General features: G+C 36.1%; 1 protein-coding gene and 1 long non-coding RNA gene across 8 annotated transcripts in view; one reads left to right on the forward strand and one right to left on the reverse strand.

The window, feature by feature from the left end:
- The window catches only part of lama5 (laminin, alpha 5), a 463,481-nt gene that overhangs the window by 207,988 nt on the left and 234,390 nt on the right, over positions 1-21,103 (forward strand). The gene's annotated exons all lie outside the window — the stretch shown is intronic.
- LOC137839651 (uncharacterized) overlaps positions 13,040-21,103 on the reverse strand; it is a 29,989-nt gene continuing 21,925 nt past the window's right edge. The window contains exon 2 of the long non-coding RNA XR_011085689.1: positions 13,040-21,074. This is a non-coding gene — a long non-coding RNA (uncharacterized lncRNA). The remainder of the gene's footprint in view (positions 21,075-21,103) is intronic.

The raw sequence follows: 21,103 nt of genomic DNA on the forward strand, positions 1-21,103 counted from the left end.
CCTTTTGTCCCAAATTTCAAAAAATTTTGGTGCAATTTTTTTTCTTTTAATTCCCATTCATTCTCTATTAGGATTCAAAGTCCCAATGATCATCGTCACACACACATCTGGGTGTGGTGAAATTTGTCCTCTGCATTTAACCCATCCCCATGTGATTTTAATCCATCCCCTGGGGGAGAGGGGAGCAGTGAGCAGCAGCGGTGCCGCGCTCGGGAATCATTTGGTGATCTAACCCCCAAATTCCAACCCTTAATGCTGAGTGCCAAGCAGGGAGGCAATGGGTCCCATTTTTATAGTCTTTGGTATGACCCGGCCGGGGTTTGAACCCACAACCTTCCAGTCTCAGGGCGGACACTCTACTACTAGGCCACTGAGCTGGTTAATTCAAGATTTGCTCTAACTTCTACATTTTTTAACCGATTCAACTCGTTCCAACTTTCAACTGTTCCTCTTTTGCCTTCCTATTCCACAACTTCCCACTTACCAAAAATTCTCTGCAATTTTGTTTTTCTACTCTAATTTCTACATTTTTCAACTTATTTAAGCCATTCCACCTTTCAACTGTTCATCATTTTCCTACCTATTCCACAACTTCACACTTACCCAAAATTCCAAATTTTCAATTTTGAAATTCACACACAATTTTCCCAAATTTCCTTTTTTCCTTGTAATTTCTACATTTGTCAACCGATTCAACTCTTTTCAACATCATTCTGCAGCATTCCCCAAGTATTTATTCAACCTCTTCACCTTCACACGCAATTTCTTCAGGAATTGCAAATTCTAGTTATTAGTGTGAAGGTGAAGACCTTCACACTATTGTTATTGCTGTCCTTTATTATTATTATTATTATTATTATTATTATTATTATTCTACTTATTCCGCTCACTTTTTTGACGCTTAACTCCTTCCACATACTTCAACCGATTCACTCCGTTCCACTTTTCACTTATTCCAAATATTCATGACACGGCTGCTTACATTTTTTTTGTTCGAAAAATTTTCCGTTTTCACAAAATTCACGATTTTGTGGCATTTTTTTCCCCATTCATTCTTAATGGCAGATTCAACATTTCACATTTTTGTTGTTCCAGTTTGAAATTCACTTATTTCAACACATTCAAATCACATTGGGGACATTCCCAAACTTGCCAAATTCAAAAATTTCACGTTTTCACTTTTAAAATTTGCACAAAATTTTGCAAAATTTCACAAAATTTAGTTTTTCACTTCTAGTTTCTACATTTTTCCACCGATTCAACTCGTTCCAACTTTCAACTGTTCATCTTTTGCCTACCTATTCCACACCTTCCCACTTAGCAAAATTTCCAAATTTTCAATTTTGAAATTCACACCAAATTTTCCCAAAATTTAGTTTTTCCCTTCTAATTTCTACATTTTTCAACCGATTCAACCCATTCCAACTTTATTCACTTTGTTCACCTTATGCTTACCATATTCACCCCCTTCACCCCCACTTCCACAATTCAACCCTTGACCCCCACTTCCAGAGTGGCGGCCATCTTGGATTGACCCTGAAGTGCCCCAATGAACCCGGAATGAACTGGAAGTGCCCCAAATCAAACCGGAATTGACCCCAAATGAACCGGAAGTGACCTCAGGTAAACCGGAAGTGACCCCAAATCAAACCGGAAGTGACCCCAAATCAAACCGGAAGTGACCTTTTTCAACCGGAAGTGACCCCAAATAAACCGGAAGTGACCTCAGCTAGACCGGAAGTGCCTCTAATCAAACCGGAAGTGACCCAAATAGACCGGAAGTGCCTCTAATCAAACCGGAAGTGACCTAAATAGACCGGAAGTGACCCAAATCAAACCGGAAGTGACCCCAAATGAACCGGAAGTGACCTCAGGTAAACCGGAAGTGACCCCAAATCAAACCGGAAGTGACCTTCTTAAACCGGAAGTTACCTTTTTAAACCGGAAGTGACCACAAATAAACCGGAAGTGACCTCAGCTAGACCGGAAGTGCCTCTATTCAAACCGGAAGTGACTCAAATAGACCGGAAGTGACCCAAATCAAACCGGAAGTGACCATATTTCAACATTAAGTGCCCAAAATACCTACATTTGCGCTAACTTTTGCAAATTTTGAACGATTAAACCCGTTTCTACATTTTAACCCCAAAAGTGAACCTCCTGAAGCCGTTTTTTTCCTTTTGTTCCAAATTTCAAAAGATTTTGGCGCAATTTTTTTTTCTTTTAATTCCCATTCATTCTTTATTAGGATTCAAGATTTGCTCTAACTTCTACATTTTTTAACCGATTCAACTCGTTCCAACTTTCAACTGTTCAATTTTGGTTTTCTACTCTAATTTCTACTTTTTTCAACTTATTCAACCCATTCAACTTATTCAACCCATTCCACCTTTCAACTGTTCATCATTTTCCTACCTATTCCACAACTTCCCACTTACCCAAAATTCCAAATTTTCAATTTTGAAATTCACACCGAATTTTCCCAAATTTCCTTTTTCCCTTGTAATTTCTACATTTTTCAACCGATTCAACTCTTTTCAACATCATTTTGCAACATTCCCCAAGTATTTATTCAACTTCTTCACCTTCACACGCAATTTCTTCAGGAATTGCAAATTCTAGTTATTATTAGTGTGAAGGTGAAGACCTTCACACTATTGTTATTGCTGTCCTTTATTATTATTATTATTATTATTCTACTTATTCCGCTCACTTTTTTGACGCTTAACTCCTTCCACATACTTCAACCGATTCACTCCGTTCCACTTTTCACTTATTCCAAATATTCATGACACGGCTGCTTACATTTTTTTTGTTCGAAAAATTTTCCGTTTTCACAAAATTCACGATTTTGTGGCATTTTTTTCCCCATTCATTCTTAATGGCAGATTCAACATTTCACATTTTTGTTGTTCCAGTTTGAAATTCACTTATTTCAACACATTCAAATCACATTGGGGACATTCCCAAACTTGCCAAATTCAAAAATTTCACGTTTTCACTTTGAAAATTTGCACAAAATTTTGCAAAATTTCACAAAATTTAGTTTTTCACTTCTAGTTTCTACATTTTTCCACCGATTCAACTCGTTCCAACTTTCAACTGTTCATCTTTTGCCTACCTATTCCACACCTTCCCACTTAGCAAAATTTCCAAATTTTCAATTTTGAAATTCACACCAAATTTTCCCAAAATTTAGTTTTTCCCTTCTAATTTCTACATTTTTCAACCGATTCAACCCATTCCAACTTTATTCACTTTGTTCACTTTATGCTTACCATATTCACCCCCTTCACCCCCACTTCCACAATTCAACCCTTGACCCCCACTTCCAGAGTGGCGGCCATCTTGGATTGACCCTGAAGTGCCCCAATGAACCCGGAATGAACTGGAAGTGCCCCAAATCAAACCGGAATTGACCCCAAATGAACCGGAAGTGACCTCAGGTAAACCGGAAGTGACCCCAAATCAAACCGGAAGTGACCCCAAATCAAACCGGAAGTGACCTTTTTTAACCGGAAGTGACCTTTCTCAACCGGAAGTGACCCAAATAAACCGGAAGTGACCTCAGCTGGACCGGAAGTGCCTCTAATCAAACCGGAAGTGACCCAAATCAAACCGGAAATGACCATATTTCAACATTAAGTGCCCTAAATACCTACATTTGCGCTAACTTTTGCAAATTTTGCCCGATTAAACCCATTTCAACATTTTAACCCCAAAAGTGAACCTCCTGAAGCCGTTTCTTTCCTTTTGTTCCAAATTTCAGAAACTTTTGGTGCAATTTTTTTTTCTTTTAATTCCCATTCATTCTTTATTAGGATTCAAGATTTGCTCTAACTTCTACATTTTTTAACCGATTCAACTCGTTCCAACTTTCAACTGTTCCTCTTTTGCCTTCCTATTCCACAACTTCCCACTTACCAAAAATTCTCTACAATTTTGTTTTTCTACTCTAATTTCTACATTTTCAACTTATTCAACCCATTCCACCTTTCAACTGTTCATCATTTTCCTACCTATTCCACAACTTCCCACTTACCCAAAATTCCAAATTTTCAGTTTTGAAATTCACACCCAATTTTCCCAAATTTCCTTTTCCCTTGTAATTTCTACATTTTTCAACCGATTCAACTCTTTTCAACATCATTCTGCAGCATTCCTTAAGTATTTATTCAACCTCTTCACCTTCACACGCAATTTCTTCAGGAATTGCAAATTCTAGTTATTATTATTCTACTTATTCCGCTCACTTTTTTGTCCGTTAACTACTTCCACATACTTCAACCGATTCACTCCATTCCACTTTTCACTGATTCCAAATATTCATGACACGGGTGCTTACATTTTTTTCGTTCAAAAAATTTTCCGTTTTCGCAAAATTCACAAAATTCCGGCAAATTCTTCCCCATTCATTCTTAATGGCAGATTCAACATTTCACATTTACGTTGCTCCAGTTTGAAATTCACTTAATTCAACACATTCAAATCACATTGGGGACATTCCCAAACTTGCCAAATTAGAAAATTTCACGTTTTCACTTTTAAAATTTGCACAAAATTTTGCAAAATTTCACAAAATTTAGTTTTTCACTTCTAATTTCTACATTTTTCCACCGATTCAACTCGTTCCAACTTTCAACTGTTCATCTTTTGCCTACCTATTCCACACCTTCCCACTTACCAAAATTTCCAAATTTTCAATTTTGAAATTCACACCAAATTTTCCAAAAATTTAGTTTTTCCCTTCTAATTTCTACATTTTTCAACCGATTCAACCCATTCCAACTTTATTCACTTTGTTCACCTTATGCTTACCATATTCACCCCCTTCACCCCCACTTCCACAATTCAACCCTTGACCCCCACTTCCAGAGTGGCGGCCATCTTGGATTGACCCTGAAGTGCCCCAATGAACTCGGAATGAACCGGAAGTGCCCCAAATCAAACCGGAATTGACCCAAAATGAACCGGAAGTGACCTCAGGTAAACCGGAAGTGACCCCAAATCAAACCGGAAGTGACCCCAAATCAAACCGGAAGTGACCTTTTAAAACCGGAAGTGACCCCAAATAAACCGGAAGTGACCTCAGCTAGACCGGAAGTGCCTCTAATCAAACCGGAAGTGACCCAAATAGACCGGAAGTGACCCAAATCAAACCGGAAGTGACCATATTTCAACCCTAAGTGCCCTAAATGCCTACATTTGCGCTAACTTTTGCAAATTTTGCCCGATTAAACCCATTTCAACATTTTAACCCCAAAAGTGAACCTCTGAAAGCTGTTTTTTTTCCTTTTGTTCCAAATTTCAAAAAATTTTGGTGCAATTTTTTTTTCTTTTAATTCCCATTCATTCTCTATTAGGATTCAAGATTTGCTCTAACTTCTACATTTTTTAACCGATTCAACTTGTTCCAACTTTGGACTGTTCTTCTTTTGCCTTCCTATTCCACAACTACCCACTTACCAAAAAATCTCTACAATTTTGTTTTTCTAATCTAATTTCTACATTTTTCAACTTATTCAACCCATTCGACCTTTCAACTGTTCATCATTTTTCTACCTATTCCACAACTTCCCACTTACCCAAAATTCCAAATTTTCAATTTTGTAATTCACACCCAATTTTCCCAAATTTCATTTTTCCCTTGTAATTTCTACATTTTTCAACCGATTCAACTCTTTTCAACATCATTCTGCAACATTCCCGAAGTATTTATTCAACCTCTTCACCTTCACACGCAATTTCTTCAGGAATTGCAAATTCTAGTTAGTGTGAAGGTGAAGACCTTCACACTATTGTTATTGCTGTCCTTTATTATTATTATTATTATTATTATTATTATTCTACTTATTCCGCTCACTTTTTTGTCCGTTAACTACTTCCACATACTTCAACCGATTCACTCCATTCCACTTTTCACTGATTCCAAATATTCATGACACGGGTGCTTACATTTTTTTCGTTCAAAAAATTTTCTGTTTTCGCAAAATTCACAAAATTCCGGCAAATTCTTCCCCATTCATTCTTAATGGCAGATTCAACATTTCACATTTGTGTTGTTCCAGTTTGAAATTCACTTATTTCAACACATTCAAATCACATTGGGGACATTCCCAAACTTGCCAAATTCAAAAATTTCACGTTTTCACTTTTAAAATTTGCACAAAATTTTGCTAAATTTCACTAAATTTAGTTTTTCACTTCTAATTTCTACATTTTTCCACCGATTCTGCTCGTTCCAACTTTCAACTGTTCATCTTTTGCCTACCTATTCCACACCTTCCCACTTAGCAAAATTTCCAAATTTTCAATTTTGAAATTCACACCAAATTTTCCAAAAATTTAGTTTTTCCCTTCTAATTTCTATATTTTTCAACCGATTCAACCCATTCCAACTTTATTCACTTTGTTCACCTTATGCTTACCATATTCACCCCCTTCACCCCCACTTCCACAATTCAACCCTTGACCCCCACTTCCAGAGTGGCGGCCATCTTGGATTGACCCTGAAGTGCCCCAATGTACGCGGAATGAACTGGAAGTGCCCCAAATCAAACCGGAATTGACCCCAAATGAACCGGAAGTTACCTCAGGTAAACCGGAAGTGACCCCAAATCAAACCGGAAGTGACCCCAAATCAAACAGGAAGTGACCTTTTTCAACCGGAAGTGACCCCAAATAAACCGGAAGTGACCTCAGCTAGACCGGAAGTGCCTCTAATCAAACCGGAAGTGCCCCAAATAGACCGGAAGTGACCCAAATCAAACCGGAAGTGACCATATTTCAACATTAGGTGCCTTAAATACCTACATTTGGGCTAACTTTTACAAAGTTTGGCCGATTAAACCCGTTTCAACATTTTAACCCCAAAAGTGAACCTCCTGAAGCCTTTTTTTTTCCTTTTGTCCCAAATTTCAAAAAATTTTGTTGCAATTTTTTTTTCTTTTAATTCCCATTCATTCTCTATTAGGATTCAAGATTTGGTCTAACTTCTACAATTTTTAACCGATTCAATTTGTTCCAACTTTCAACTGTTCATCTTTTGCCTTCCTATTCCACAACTTCCCACTTACCAAAAATTCTCTGCAATTTTGTTTTTCTACTCTAATTTCTACATTTTTCAACTTATTCAAGCCATTCCACCTTTCAACTGTTCATCATTTTCCTACCTATTCCACAACTTCACACTTACCCAAAATTCCAAATTTTCAATTTTGAAATTCACACACAATTTTCCCAAATTTCCTTTTTCCCTTGTAATTTCTACATTTTTCAACCGATTCAAGTCTTTTCAACATCATTCTGCAGCATTCCCCAAGTCTTTATTCAACCTCTTCACCTTCACACGCAATTTCTTCAGGAATTGCAAATTCTAGTTATTAGTGTGAAGGTGAAGACCTTCACACTATTGTTATTGCTGTCCTTTATTATTATTATTATTATTATTATTATTATTCTACTTATTCCGCTCACTTTTTTGACGCTTAACTCCTTCCACATACTTCAACCGATTCACTCCGTTCCACTTTTCACTTATTCCAAATATTCATGACACGGCTGCTTACATTTTTTTTGTTCGAAAAATTTTCCGTTTTCACAAAATTCACGATTTTGTGGCATTTTTTTCCCCATTCATTCTTAATGGCAGATTCAACATTTCACATTTTTGTTGTTCCAGTTTGAAATTCACTTATTTCAACACATTCAAATCACATTGGGGACATTCCCAAACTTGCCAAATTCAAAAATTTCACGTTTTCACTTTTAAAATTTGCACAAAATTTTGCAAAATTTCACAAAATTTAGTTTTTCACTTCTAGTTTCTACATTTTTCCACCGATTCAACTCGTTCCAACTTTCAACTGTTCATCTTTTGCCTACCTATTCCACACCTTCCCACTTAGCAAAATTTCCAAATTTTCAATTTTGAAATTCACACCAAATTTTCCCAAAATTTAGTTTTTTCCCTTCTAATTTCTACATTTTTCAACCGATTCAACCCATTCCAACTTTATTCACTTTGTTCACCTTATGCTTACCATATTCACCCCCTTCACCCCCACTTCCACAATTCAACCCTTGACCCCCACTTCCAGAGTGGCGGCCATCTTGGATTGACCCTGAAGTGCCCCAATGAACCCGGAATGAACTGGAAGTGCCCCAAATCAAACCGGAATTGACCCCAAATGAACCGGAAGTGACCTCAGGTAAACCGGAAGTGACCCCAAATCAAACCGGAAGTGACCCCAAATCAAACCGGAAGTGACCTTTTTCAATCGGAAGTGACCTTTTTAAACCGGAAGTGACCCCAAATAAACCGGAAGTGACCTGAGCTAGACCGGAAGTGCCTCTAATCAAACCGGAAGTGACCCAAATCAAACCGGAAATGACCATATTTCAACATTAAGTGCCCTAATTACCTACATTTGCGCTAACTTTTGCAAATTTTGCCCGATTAAACCCATTTCAACATTTTAACCCCAAAAGTGAACCTCCTGAAGCCGTTTCTTTCCTTTTGTTCCAAATTTCAGAAACTTTTGGTGCAATTTTTTTTTCTTTTAATTCCCATTCATTCTCTATTAGGATTCAAGATTTGCTCTAACTTCTACATTTTTTAACCGATTCAACTCGTTCCAACTTTCAACTGTTCCTCTTTTGCCTTCCTATTCCACAACTTCCCACTTACCAAAAATTCTCTACAATTTTGTTTTTCTACTCTAATTTCTACATTTTCAACTTATTCAACCCATTCCACCTTTCAACTGTTCATCATTTTCCTACCTATTCCACAACTTCCCACTTACCCAAAATTCCAAATTTTCAATTTTGAAATTCACACCCAATTTTCCCAAATTTCCTTTTTCCCTTGTAATTTCTACATTTTTCAACCGATTCAACTCTTTTCAACATCATTCTGCAACATTCCCCAAGTATTTATTCAACCTCTTCACCTTCACACGCAATTTCTTCAGGAATTGCAAATTCTAGTTATTATTATTATTATTATTATTCTACTTATTCCGCTCACTTTTTTGACGCTTAACTCCTTCCACATACTTCAACCGATTCACTCCGTTCCACTTTTCACTTATTCCAAATATTCATGACACGGCTGCTTACATTTTTTTTGTTCGAAAAATTTTCCGTTTTCACAAAATTCACGATTTTGTGGCATTTTTTTCCCCATTCATTCTTAATGGCAGATTCAACATTTCACATTTTTGTTGTTCCAGTTTGAAATTCACTTATTTCAACACATTCAAATCACATTGGGGACATTCCCAAACTTGCCAAATTCAAAAATTTCACGTTTTCACTTTTAAAATTTGCACAAAATTTTGCAAAATTTCACAAAATTTAGTTTTTCACTTCTAGTTTCTACATTTTTCCACCGATTCAACTCGTTCCAACTTTCAACTGTTCATCTTTTGCCTACCTATTCCACACCTTCCCACTTAGCAAAATTTCCAAATTTTCAATTTTGAAATTCACACCAAATTTTCCCAAAATTTAGTTTTTTCCCTTCTAATTTCTACATTTTTCAACCGATTCAACCCATTCCAACTTTATTCACTTTGTTCACCTTATGCTTACCATATTCACCCCCTTCACCCCCACTTCCACAATTCAACCCTTGACCCCCACTTCCAGAGTGGCGGCCATCTTGGATTGACCCTGAAGTGCCCCAATGAACCCGGAATGAACTGGAAGTGCCCCAAATCAAACCGGAATTGACCCCAAATGAACCGGAAGTGACCTCAGGTAAACCGGAAGTGACCCCAAATCAAACCGGAAGTGACCCCAAATCAAACCGGAAGTGACCTTTTTCAACCGGAAGTGACCTTTTTAAACCGGAAGTGACCCCAAATAAACCGGAAGTGACCTGAGCTAGACCGGAAGTGCCTCTAATCAAACCGGAAGTGACCCAAATCAAACCGGAAATGACCATATTTCAACATTAAGTGCCCTAATTACCTACATTTGCGCTAACTTTTGCAAATTTTGCCCGATTAAACCCATTTCAACATTTTAACCCCAAAAGTGAACCTCCTGAAGCCGTTTCTTTCCTTTTGTTCCAAATTTCAGAAACTTTTGGTGCAATTTTTTTTTCTTTTAATTCCCATTCATTCTCTATTAGGATTCAAGATTTGCTCTAACTTCTACATTTTTTAACCGATTCAACTCGTTCCAACTTTCAACTGTTCCTCTTTTGCCTTCCTATTCCACAACTTCCCACTTACCAAAAATTCTCTACAATTTTGTTTTTCTACTCTAATTTCTACATTTTCAACTTATTCAACCCATTCCACCTTTCAACTGTTCATCATTTTCCTACCTATTCCACAACTTCCCACTTACCCAAAATTCCAAATTTTCAATTTTGAAATTCACACCCAATTTTCCCAAATTTCCTTTTTCCCTTGTAATTTCTACATTTTTCAACCGATTCAACTCTTTTCAACATCATTCTGCAACATTCCCCAAGTATTTATTCAACCTCTTCACCTTCACACGCAATTTCTTCAGGAATTGCAAATTCTAGTTATTATTATTATTCTACTTATTCCGCTCACTTTTTTGTCCGTTAACTACTTTCACATACTTCAACCGATTCACTCCATTCCACTTTTCACTGATTCCAAATATTCATGACACGGGTGCTTACATTTTTTTCGTTCGAAAAATTTTCCGTTTTCGCAAAATTCACAAAATTCCGCCAAATTCTTCCCCATTCATTCTTAATGGCAGATTCAACATTTCACATTTACGTTGCTCCAGTTTGAAATTCACTTAATTCAACACATTCAAATCACATTGGGGACATTCCCAAACTTGCCAAATTCAAAAATTTCACGTTTTCACTTTTAAAATTTGCACAAAATTTTGCAAAATTTCACAAAATTGAGTTTTTCACTTCTAATTTCTACATTTTTCCACCGATTCAACTCGTTCCAACTTTCAACTGTTCATCTTTTGCCTACCTATTCCACACCTTCCCACTTAGCAAAATTTCCAAATTTTCAATTTTGAAATTCACACCAAATTTTCCAAAAATTTAGTTTTTCCCTTCTAATTTCTACATTTTTCAACCGATTCAACCCATTCCAACTTTATTCACTTTGTTCACCTTATGCTTACCATATTCACCCCCTTCACCCCCACTTCCACAATTCAACCCTTGACCCCCACTTCCAGAGTGGCGGCCATCTTGGATTGACCCTGAAGTGCCCCAATGAACCCGGAATGAACTGGAAGTGCCCCAAATCAAACCGGAATTGACCCCAGATGAACCGGAAGTGACCTCAGGTAAACCGGAAATGACCCCAAATCAAACCGGAAGTGACCCCAAATCAAACCGGAAGTGACCTTTTTAAACCGGAAGTGACCCCAAATAAACCGGAAGTGACCTCAGCTAGACCGGAAGTGCCTCTAATCAAACCGGAAGTGACCTAAATAGACCGGAAGTGCCTCTAATCAAAACGGAAGTGACCTAAATAGACCGGAAGTGACCCAAATCAAACCGGAAGTGACCCCAAATGAACCGGAAGTGACCTCAGGTAAACCGGAAGTGACCCAAAATCAAACCGGAAGTGACCTTTTTAAACAGGAAGTGACCTTTTTAAACCGGAAGTGACCACAAATAAACCGGAAGTGACCTCAGCTAGACCGGAAGTGCCTCTTTTCAAACCGGAAGTGACTCAAATAGACCGGAAGTGACCCAAATCAAACCGGAAGTGACCATATTTCAACATTAAGTGCCCAAAATACCTACATTTGCGCTAACTTTTGCAAATTTGGACCGATTAAACCCGTTTCTACATTTTAACCCCAAAAGTGAACCTCCTGAAGCCGTTTTTTTCCTTTTGTTCCAAATTTCAAAAGATTTTGGCGCAATTTTTTTTTCTTTTAATTCCCATTCATTCTTTATTAGGATTCAAGATTTGCTCTAACTTCTACATTTTTTAACCGATTCAACTCGTTCCAACTTTCAACTGTTCAATTTTGGTTTTCTACTCTAATTTCTACTTTTTTCAACTTATTCAACCCATTCAACTTATTCAACCCATTCCACCTTTCAACTGTTCATCATTTTCCTACCTATTCCACAACTTCCCACTTACCCAAAATTCCAAATTTTCAGTTTTGAAATTCACACCCAATTTTCCCAAATTTCCTTTTCCCTTGTAATTTCTACATTTTTCAACCGATTCAACTCTTTTCAACATCATTCTGCAGCATTCCCCAAGTATTTATTCAACCTCTTCACCTTCACACGCAATTTCTTCAGGAATTGCAAATTCTAGTTAGTGTGAAGGTGAAGACCTTCACACTATTGTTATTGCTGTCCTTTATTAGTGTGAAGGTGAAGACCTTCACACTATTGTTATTGCTGTCCTTTATTATTATTATTATTAGTGTGAAGGTGAAGACCTTCACACTATTGTTATTGCTGTCCTTTATTATTATTATTATTATTATTGTGTGAAGGCGATGGCCTTCACACATATGTTATTCTACACCATTCTCTATTATTATTATTATTATTGTGTGAAGGCGATGGCCTTCACACATATGTTATTCTACACCATTCTCTATTATTATTATTATTATTATTATTATTCTTCTATTTTATTCTCCACACTTTTTTGTCCCGCTTCTTCTTCCACATAGTTCATCCGATTCACTCCGTTCCACTTTTGACGTGTTCCAAATATTCACGAGATGAGCGCTTCCATTTTTCTCGTTCCGAAAATTTTCCGATTTCGCAAAATTCGCGAACTTACGACAAATTTTTCCCCATTCATTCTTAATGGCAGATTCGACATTTCACATTTACATCATTCCACTTTTTTCTACATTGTTCAACCGATTCAACTCATTCCAACTTTCAACTGTTCATCTTTTGCCTACCTATTCCACAACTTCCCACTTACCAAAAATTCCAAATTTGAAATTCAACCAAATTCTCCAAAATTTCGTTTTTCCACTCTAACTTTTACGTTTTTCAACCGATTCAACCCATTCCAACTTTCAACTGTTCATCTTTTTCTAACTATTCCACAACTTCCAACTTATGAAAAATTCCAAATTTTCAAATTTAGAATTCAACCAAATTCTCAAAAATTTTGTTTTTCTACTCTAATTTCTACATTTTTCAACCGATTCAACTCATTCCAACTTTCAACTGTTCATGTTTTGCCTACCTATTCCACAACTTCCCACTTACCAAAAATTCCATATTTGAAATTCAACCAAATTCTCCAACATTTTGTTTTTCTACTCTAATTTCTACATTTTTTAACCGATTCAACTCATTCCAACTTTCAACTGTTCATGTTTTGCCTACCTATTCCACAACTTCCCGTTTACCAAAAATTCCAAATTTGAAATTCAACCAAATTCTCCAAAATTTCGTTTTTCTAATCTAATTTCTACATTGTTCAAGCGATTCAACCCATTCCAACTTTCAACTCTTCATCTTTTGCCTACCTATTCCACAACTTCCCACTTACCAAAAATTCCATATTTGAAATTCAACCAAATTCTCTAACATTTTGTTTTTCTACTCTAATTTCTACATTGTTCAACCGATTCAACCCATTCCAACTTTCAACTCTTCATCTTTTGCCTACCTATTCCACAACTTCCGACTTACCAAGAATTCCAAATTTGGAATTCAACCAAATTCTCAAAAATTTTGTTTTTCTACTCTAATTTCTACATTTTTTAACCGATTCAACTCATTCCAACTTTCAACTGTTCATGTTTTGCCTACCTATTCCACAACTTCCCGTTTACCAAAAATTCCAAATTTGAAATTCAACCAAATTCTCCAAAATTTCGTTTTTCTAATCTAATTTCTACATTGTTCAACCGATTCAACCCATTCCAACTTTCAACTCTTCATCTCTTGCCTACCTATTCCACAACTTCCCACTTACCAAAAATTCCATATTTGAAATTCAACCAAATTCTCCAACATTTTGTTTTTCTACTCTAATTTCTACATTGTTCAACCGATTCAACCCATTCCAACTTTCAACTCTTCATCTTTTGCCTACCTATTCCACAACTTCCGACTTACCAAAAATTCCAAATTTGAAATTCAACCAAATTCTCAAAAATTGTGTTTTTCTACTCTAATTTCTACATTTTTTAACCGATTCAACTCATTCCAACTTTCAACTGTTCATGTTTTGCCTACCTATTCCACAACTTCCCGTTTACCAAAAATTCCAAATTTGAAATTCAACCAAATTCTCCAAAATTTCGTTTTTCTAATCTAATTTCTACATTGTTCAACCGATTCAACCCATTCCAACTTTCAAGTCTTCATCTTTTGCCTACCTATTCCACAACTTCCCACTTACCAAAAATTCCATATTTGAAATTCAACCAAATTCTCCAACTTTTTTTTTCTTCTCTAATTTCTACATTGTTCAACCGATTCAACCCATTCCAACTTTCAACTCTTCATCTTTTGCCTACCTATTCCACAACTTCCGATTTACCAAAAATTCAAAATTTGAAATTCAACCAAAATCTCCAAAATTTCGTTTTTCTACTCTAATTTCTACATTGTTCAACCGATTCAACCCGTTCCAACTTTCAACTCTTCATCTTTTGCCTACCTATTCCACAACTTCCCACTTACCAAAAATTCAAAATTTGAAATTCAACCAAATTCTCAAACATTTTGTTTTTCTTCTCTAATCTTTACATTGTGAAACCGATTCAATCCATTCCAACTTTCAACTTTTCATCTTTTGCTTACCTATTTCACAACTTCCCACTTACCAAAAATTCCAAATTTGGAATTCAACCAAATTCTCCAAAAAAAAATTTTTCTACTCTAATTTCTACATTTTTTAACCAATTCAACTCATTCCAACTTTCAACTGTTTATGTTTTGCCTACCTATTCCACAACTTCCCGTTTACCAAAAATTCCAAATTTGAAATTCAACCAAATTCTCCAAAATTTCGTTTTTCTAATCTAATTTCTACATTGTTCAACCGATTCAACCCATTCCAACATTCAACTCTTCATCTTTGGCCTACCTATTCCACAACTTCCCACTTACCAAAAATTCCATATTTGAAATTCAACCAAATTCTCCAACATTTTGTTTTTCGACTCTAATTTCTACATTGTTCAACCGATTCAACCCATTCCAACTTTCAACTCTTCATCTTTTGCCTACCTATTCCACAACTTCCGACTTACCAAAAATTCCAAATTTGAAATTCAACCAAAATCTCCAAAATTTCGTTTTTCTACTGTAATTTCTACATTGTTCAACCGATTCAACCCATTCCAACTTTCAACTCTTCATCTTTTGCCTACCTATTCCACAACTTCCCACTTACCAAAAATTAAAAATTAAAAATTTGAAATTCAACCAAATTCTCAAACATTTTGTTTTTCTACTCTAATCTTTACATTGTGCAACCGATTCAATCCATTCCAACTTTCAACTTTTCATCTTTTGCTTACCTATTTCACAACTTCCCACTTACCAAAAATTCCAAATTTGAAATTCAACCAAATTCTGCAAAATTTCGTTTTTCGACTCTAATTTGTACATTTTTCAACCGATTCAACCCATTCCAACTTTCAACTCTTCATCTTTTGCCTACGTATTACACAACTTCCCACTTACCAAAAATCCCAAATTTGAAATTCAACCAAATTCTCCAAAATGTCGTTTTTCTACTCTCATTTCTACATTTCTCTACCGATTCAACCCATTCCAACTTTCAACTCTTCATCTTTTGCTTACCTATTCCACAACTTCCCCTTACAAAAAATTCCAAATTTTGAAATTTGAAATTCAACCAAATTCTCCAAAAATGTGTTTTTCTACTCGAATTTTCACATTGTTCAACCGATTCAACTCATTCCAACTTTCAACTCTTCATCTTTTTCCTACCTATTCCCCAAATTTCCACTTGCCATAAATTCCACATTTTAAGATTTTAAACTCGACCAAATTCTCCAAAATTCTGAAATTCCACCAAATTCTCCAAAATTCCGTTTTTCACCTCTATTTTCTACATTTCTCAAGTAATTCAACTCGTTTCAGCATAATTCGCCAGCATTCCCCAAGAAGTGATTCAAAGTCTTCGCCTTCACACGCAATTTCTCCAGAAATTGCATTTTCTAGTTATTATTATTATTCTATTTTATTCTCCACACTTTTTTGTCCCGCTTCTTCTTCCACATAGTTCATCCGATTCACTCCGTTCCACTTTTGACGTGTTCCAAATATTCACGAGATGAGCGCTTCCATTTTTCTCGTTCCGAAAATTTTCCGATTTCGCAAAATTCGCGAACTTACGACAATTTTTTCCCCATTCATTCTTAATGGCAGATTCGACATTTCACATTTACATCATTCCACTTTTTTCTACATTGTTCAACCGATTCAACTCATTCCAACTTTCAATTGTTCATCTTTTGCCTACCTATTCCACAACTTCCCACTTACCAAAAATTCCAAATTTGAAATTCAACCAAATTCTCCAAAATTTCGTTTTTCCACTCTAACTTTTACGTTTTTCAACCGATTCAACCCATTCCAACTTTCAACTATTCATCTTTTTCTAACTATTCCACAACTTCCAATTTATGAAAAATCCCAAATTTTCAAATTTGGAATTCAACCAAATTCTCAAAAATTTTGTTTTTCTACTCTAATTTCTACATTTTTCAACCGATTCAACTCATTTCAACTTTCAACTGTTTATGTTTTGCCTACCTATTCCACAACTTCCCACTTACCAAAAATTCCATATTTGAAATTCAACCAAATTCTCCAACATTTTGTTTTTCTACTCTAATTTCTACATTTTTTAACCGATTCAACTCATTCCAACTTTCAACTGTTCATGTTTTGCCTACCTATTCCACAACTTCCCGTTTACCAAAAATTCCAAATTTGAAATTCAACCAAAATCTCCAAAATTTCGTTTTTCTACTGTAATTTCTACATTGTTCAACCGATTCAACCCATTCCAACTTTCAACTCTTCATCTTTTGCCTACCTATTCCACAACTTCCCGTTTACCAAAAATTCCAAATTTGAAATTCAACCAAATTCTCCAAAATTTCGTTTTTCTAATCTAATTTCTACATTGTTCAACCGATTCAACCCATTCCAACTTTCAACTCTTCATCTTTTGCCTACCTATTCGACAACTTCCCACTTACCAAAAATTCCATATTTGAAATTCAACCAAATTCTCAAACATTTTGTTTTTCTACTCTAATTTCTATTGTTCAACCGATTCAACCCATTCCAACTTTCAACTCTTCATCTTTTGCCTACCTATTCCACAACTTCCGACTTACCAAAAATTCCAAATTTGAAATTCAACCAAAATCTCCAAAATTTCGTTTTTCTACTGTAATTTCTACATTGTTCAACCGATTCAACCCATTCCAACTTTCAACTCTTCATCTTTTGCCTACCTATTCCACAACTTCCCACTTACCAAAAATTAAAAATTAAAAATTTGAAATTCAACCAAATTCTCAAACATTTTGTTTTTCTACTCTAAACTTTACATTGTGCAACCGATTCAATCCATTCCAACTTTCAACTTTTCATCTTTTGCTTACCTATTTCACAACTTCCCACTTACCAAAAATTCCAAATTTGAAATTCAACCAAATTCGGAAAAATTTCGTTTTTCGACTCTAATTTGTACATTTTTCAACCGATTCAACCCATTCCAACTTTCAACTGTTCATCGTTTTCCTACCTATTCCCCAAATTTCCACTTGCCATAAATTCCACATTTTAAGATTTTAAACTCAATCAAATTCTCCAAAATTCTGAAATTCCACCAAATTCTCCAAAATTCCGTTTTTCACCTCTATTTTCTACATTTCTCAAGTAATTCAACTCGTTTCAGCATAATTCGCCAGCATTCGCCAAGAAGTGATTCAAAGTCTTCGCCTTCACACGCAATTTCTCCAGAAATTGCATTTTCTAGTTATTATTATTATTATTCTACTTATTCCGCTCACTTTTTTGACGCTTAACTCCTTCCACATACTTCAACCGATTCACTCCGTTCCACTTTTCACTTATTCCAAATATTCATGACACGGCTGCTTACATTTTTTTTGTTCGAAAAATTTTCCGTTTTCACAAAATTCACGATTTTGTGGCATTTTTTTCCCCATTCATTCTTAATGGCAGATTCAACATTTCACATTTTTGTTGTTCCAGTTTGAAATTCACTTATTTCAACACATTCAAATCACATTGGGGACATTCCCAAACTTGCCAAATTCAAAAATTTCACGTTTTCACTTTTAAAATTTGCACAAAATTTTGCAAAATTTCACAAAATTTAGTTTTTCACTTCTAGTTTCTACATTTTTCCACCGATTCAACTCGTTCCAACTTTCAACTGTTCATCTTTTGCCTACCTATTCCACACCTTCCCACTTAGCAAAATTTCCAAATTTTCAATTTTGAAATTCACACCAAATTTTCCCAAAATTTAGTTTTTCCCTTCTAATTTCTACATTTTTCAACCGATTCAACCCATTCCAACTTTATTCACTTTGTTCACCTTATGCTTACCATATTCACCCCCTTCACCCCCACTTCCACAATTCAACCCTTGACCCCCACTTCCAGAGTGGCGGCCATCTTGGATTGACCCTGAAGTGCCCCAATGAACCCGGAATGAACTGGAAGTGCCCCAAATCAAACCGGAATTGACCCCAAATGAACCGGAAGTGACCTCAGGTAGACCGGAAGTGCCTCTAATCAAACCGGAAGTGACCCCAAATAGACCGGAAGTGACCCAAATCTAACCGGAAGTGACCATATTTCAACATTAGGTGCCTTAAATACCTACATTTGGGCTAACTTTTACAAAGTTTGGCCGATTAAACCCGTTTCAACATTTTAACCCCAAAAGTGAACCTCCTGAAGCCGTTTTTTTCCTTTTGTTCCAAATTTCCAAAAATCTTGGCGCAATTTTTTTTCTTTCAATTCCCAGTCATTCTCTATTAGGATTCAAGATTTGCTCAAACTTCTACATTTTTTAACCAATTCAACTCGTTCCAACTTTCAACTGTTCATCTTTTGCCTTCCTATTCCACAACTTCCCACTTACCAAAAATTCTCTGCAATTTTGTTTTTCTACTGTAATTTATACATTTTTGAACCGATTCAACCCATTCCAACTTTATTCACTTTGTTCACCTTATGCTTACCATATTCACCCCCTTGACCCCCACTTCCAGTGTGGCGGCCATCTTGGATTGACCTTGAAGTGCCCCCAATGAACCCAGAATGAACCAGAAGTATCTCAAATCAAACCGGAAGTGACCTTAGGTAAACCAGAAGTGACCTTAGGTAAACCGGAAGTGACCAAAAATCAAACCGGAAGTGACCCCAAATCAAACCGGAAGTGACCTTTTTAAACAGGAAGTGACCTTTTTAAACCGGAAGTGACCTCAGCTAGACAGGAAGTGCCTCTTATCAAACCGGAAGTGACCCAAATAGACCGGAAGTGACCCAAATCAAACCGGAAGTGACCATATTTCTACATTAAGTGCCCTAAATACATACATTTGCACTAACTTTCGCAAATTTTGCCCGATTAAACCCGTTTCAACATTTTAACCCCAAAAGTGAACCTCCTGAAGCCTTTTTTTTCCTTTTGTCCCAAATTTCAAAAAATTTTGGTGCAATTTTTTTTTCTTTTAATTCCCATTCATTCTCTATTAGGATTCAAGTTTTGCTCTAACTTCTACATTTTTTAACCGATTCAATTCGTTCCAACTTTCAACTGTTCATCTTTTGCCTTCCTATTCCACAATTTCCCACTTACCAAAAATTCTCTGCAATTTTGTTTTTCTACTCTAATTTCTACATTTTTCAACTTATTCAAGCCATTCCACCTTTCAACTGTTCATCATTTTCCTACCTATTCCACAACTTCCCACTTACCCAAAATTCCAAATTTTCAATTTTGAAATTCACACCCAATTTTCCCAAATTTCCTTTTTCCCTTGTAATTTCTACATTTTTCAACCGATTCAACTCTTTTCAACATAATTCTGCAGCATTCCCCAAGTATTTATTCAACCTCTTCACCTTCACACGCAATTTCTTCAGGAATTGCAAATTCTAGTTATTATTATTATTCTACTTATTCCGCTCACTTTTTTGACGCTTAACTCCTTCCACATACTTCAACCGATTCACTCCGTTCCACTTTTCACTTATTCCAAATATTCATGACACGGCTGCTTACATTTTTTTTGTTCGAAAAATTTTCCGTTTTCACAAAATTCACGATTTTGTGGCATTTTTTTCCCCATTCATTCTTAATGGCAGATTCAACATTTCACATTTTTGTTGTTCCAGTTTGAAATTCACTTATTTCAACACATTCAAATCACATTGGGGACATTCCCAAACTTGCCAAATTCAAAAATTTCACGTTTTCACTTTTAAAATTTGCACAAAATTTTGCAAAATTTCACAAAATTTAGTTTTTCACTTCTAGTTTCTACATTTTTCCACCGATTCAACTCGTTCCAACTTTCAACTGTTCATCTTTTGCCTACCTATTCCACACCTTCCCACTTAGCAAAATTTCCAAATTTTCAATTTTGAAATTCACACCAAATTTTCCCAAAATTTAGTTTTTCCCTTCTAATTTCTACATTTTTCAACCGATTCAACCCATTCCAACTTTATTCACTTTGTTCACCTTATGCTTACCATATTCACCCCCTTCACCCCCACTTCCACAATTCAACCCTTGACCCCCACTTCCAGAGTGGCGGCCATCTTGGATTGACCCTGAAGTGCCCCAATGAACCCGGAATGAACTGGAAGTGCCCCAAATCAAACCGGAATTGACCCCAAATGAACCGGAAGTGACCTCAGGTAAACCGGAAGTGACCCCAAATGAACCGGAAGTGACCCCAAATCAAACCGGAAGTGACCTTTTTCAACCGGAAGTGACCCCAAATAAACCGGAAGTGACCTCAGCTAGACCGGAAGTGCCTCTAATCAAACCGGAAGTGACCTAAATAGACCGGAAGTGCCTCTAATCAA

Source organism: Syngnathus scovelli, chromosome 2, assembly GCF_024217435.2.
Source record: "Syngnathus scovelli strain Florida chromosome 2, RoL_Ssco_1.2, whole genome shotgun sequence".
In the NCBI taxonomy this organism is placed as follows: Eukaryota; Metazoa; Chordata; class Actinopteri; order Syngnathiformes; family Syngnathidae; genus Syngnathus; species Syngnathus scovelli.